We start from the raw sequence: 2,500 nt of genomic DNA, 5'->3' as shown, positions 1-2,500 counted from the left end.
ATATCCTTGAAATTACTAATTTCTGTGCATATTTTTTTTTAATTGTAATTGTATACAGTATATATTAATGTTCTTCAATATTTGTTAAGTCAGTGCACCCTCTTGAGAAATTCATGTACCGTAGCTCCGTAGACAATTTTTTACACATAATCAAATGAATATTTGACACCTTTTTCTAGGTTTAAGACTGAAGATATATAAATAAAAGCATTACATGTCTACTCTAAACATAGAGAATAGTTATTCTGTCTTAAATAATTGCTATGTAAGTACTAGATGTATAATAAAACAAAATACCACATCTCAAATCCGTGAAGCGCGAGTTGCGTGAAGGTGTCATATACAAATATAACATATGAATCTCAATTTAAATTAATTTCTTACATGACGCATCCCCAAAACATCTTTTCGCACTGAGCACTCTCTTACACACTGGCCCTGTCATGTATTCCTCTACGTACCCCACTATTTCCAGGTACCCTTTGAAAAAATTCATGCACCGTGTGGTGCACCATACACACATATTGACTATTATTGATCTATACAACAAAGAATACAGTTGTGATGAAGAAAAAAATAAGTAATCTAGTCCTAACCCCACTTAAACTTGATTCAACTTAATCTAACGCTCGGATGAAAACGGTTACGATATTTCATCATTGCCACAGCCAGCACGTGCCAGTCCTTCACTTCAGCTCCTGACTCACAACACCAAAACAAACAGGCGTGCATTGTGGTTTGGCGCAGCGAGAAGAAGTGGCTTAAGTGACGTGTGGTGAAACCCTCGCCGCCCCGCAGTGTTGCCGCGCTGCAAGGTCTGGTGCCATTAACTTTGCGAGGGTGGCCTCCTTGTTACAGTGAAGTGTCTGCCTACCAGCCATGTGTGGGTCAATGGTGCCGCGCCGCTCCTCCGTGTATAACACAGTGTACCGTAATCGTCAGGTTAGTGTCATGGCGTGCCGTAAAGTTCTGCCTCAAGCTGTAATTTGAGAAACCCAATCCTCTTTGGACTGTGTATCTTAACATTATTTAAAACAAACGAATTATTATATCACAACTCATTTGAATCTTTTAATAAATGGAGAACTGCACTGTCAATTAAAAAATTCCTTGGATTCGGTTAAATATAACACAAAAAAAAAAAAAGTACGTGCGTAAATGAATGAATGAAAAAACTAAGATATTGTTGAAAATTAACTCGAACAGACACGTGACATAATCTAAATTTATTCAGGATGTCGCCGTTAGTTTCAGGTCATAGTGCTGGGTGGTTCACCGCGCAGGGACGAGAGGAAGTGACGGCCACGGATACCACGCACGACTTGACGCATTCAGTCTGGCAGGCAGGATGACAGACACCAAAGGATGTGGTAGTGGTGTTGCTCAGTCACGGATCTCAGTGGTATGGTGAGGCGATATTTCTTGAGCTAATGGAGGCTGTCTCGCAGAAGGAGGCTTAATAAAGACCTCAGTTTCGTTATGACGTCATTACTTCTATCAGTTTTCTCATGAATATATTTAAAGCCATGAATATGAAGGCAGTTGGCACATTTGTTCGTTTGTGTGTGTGAATCAATACTTTTCAAATGTATTTTTCTTTCTTATTTTCCTTCCGTGCAATAATCTGTTGTTTTTGCAAGACAAGTTTTACAATTTCATGTCACTTTTTTTTTTTCTAAAGTCTGACGGTAGGATAAAACGTACACAGAATTGCCTACACACACACACACACACACACACACACACACACACACACACACACACACATACAAATGTACACAATAATCCACATTCTGCCCTAATTACCACTTTAACCCCATCACTGGGTATTTACAGATAGCCATAGGGAAAACAAAAATAGGTGGGGGGAGGCGGAAAGCAGCCCCAGAAAAAATTATGCCCTGGAAACTCTTCTTCGGGAATGAAACCTTTTTGTGCGGGAAGAAATTTACGGCGTGGAGAGGAATCAGAAGTGAACGAGAAGAGCGAAGATCCACCGCTGATTGGGGATTAGCTGCGCGCCTCGACGTGTTCATGGCCTGAGTGCAGCATGAGGCGGGAGTGAAAGTTTGTGAAGTGAGGGTGACGGGTGACGGATGACGGGTGACGGGAAGGTGGCTTGAAACGAATTGACAGGGAAGAAAACTACTTGGATAATTTTTTTTCGCATTTACTTCGCATTTACTTAGCATTTTCTACGAGTGTCATGACGTAACGAAGGTGAATGATATCAAATTAAAAAGAATATGAAGGAGTTGGTAGCTTGAGACGAACTAGCGGGAAAAGAATAGCTATTTCGTTCATTTACTTCGCGGGTGAAGACGTAACGAAGATCAATGATAATCAAAACAATAAATAGTGCATATGAAAGTGAATAAAAATTACTGCATTAATTTTCTGATCAGTATTTCTTCCTGTACACTTTACTAACACATCATGCATAAGGAAGTTCCCCTTGGTAAACATTACGATAGCGTTTAAATATAAGTTGTGTCCTTTT

At 39.8% G+C, this 2,500-nt stretch overlaps 1 protein-coding gene and 1 long non-coding RNA gene across 2 annotated transcripts in view; one reads left to right on the top strand and one right to left on the bottom strand.

The window, feature by feature from the left end:
• The window catches only part of LOC135111446 (transmembrane protein 229B-like), a 75,119-nt gene that overhangs the window by 59,033 nt on the left and 13,586 nt on the right, over positions 1-2,500 (bottom strand). The gene's annotated exons all lie outside the window — the stretch shown is intronic.
• The window catches only part of LOC135111448 (uncharacterized), a 2,166-nt gene continuing 360 nt past the window's right edge, over positions 695-2,500 (top strand). Inside the window, exons 1-3 of the long non-coding RNA XR_010273740.1 lie at positions 695-942; positions 1,249-1,407; positions 1,837-2,500. The exon at positions 1,837-2,500 is cut by the window's right edge and continues 360 nt beyond it. This is a non-coding gene — a long non-coding RNA (uncharacterized LOC135111448). The remainder of the gene's footprint in view (positions 943-1,248; positions 1,408-1,836) is intronic.

This window comes from Scylla paramamosain, chromosome 22, assembly GCF_035594125.1.
Source record: "Scylla paramamosain isolate STU-SP2022 chromosome 22, ASM3559412v1, whole genome shotgun sequence".
Lineage (NCBI taxonomy): Eukaryota > Metazoa > Arthropoda > Malacostraca > Decapoda > Portunidae > Scylla > Scylla paramamosain.
Note: the sequence above shows the minus strand (reverse complement) of the source record. Positions and strands in the feature narration are given on the sequence as shown.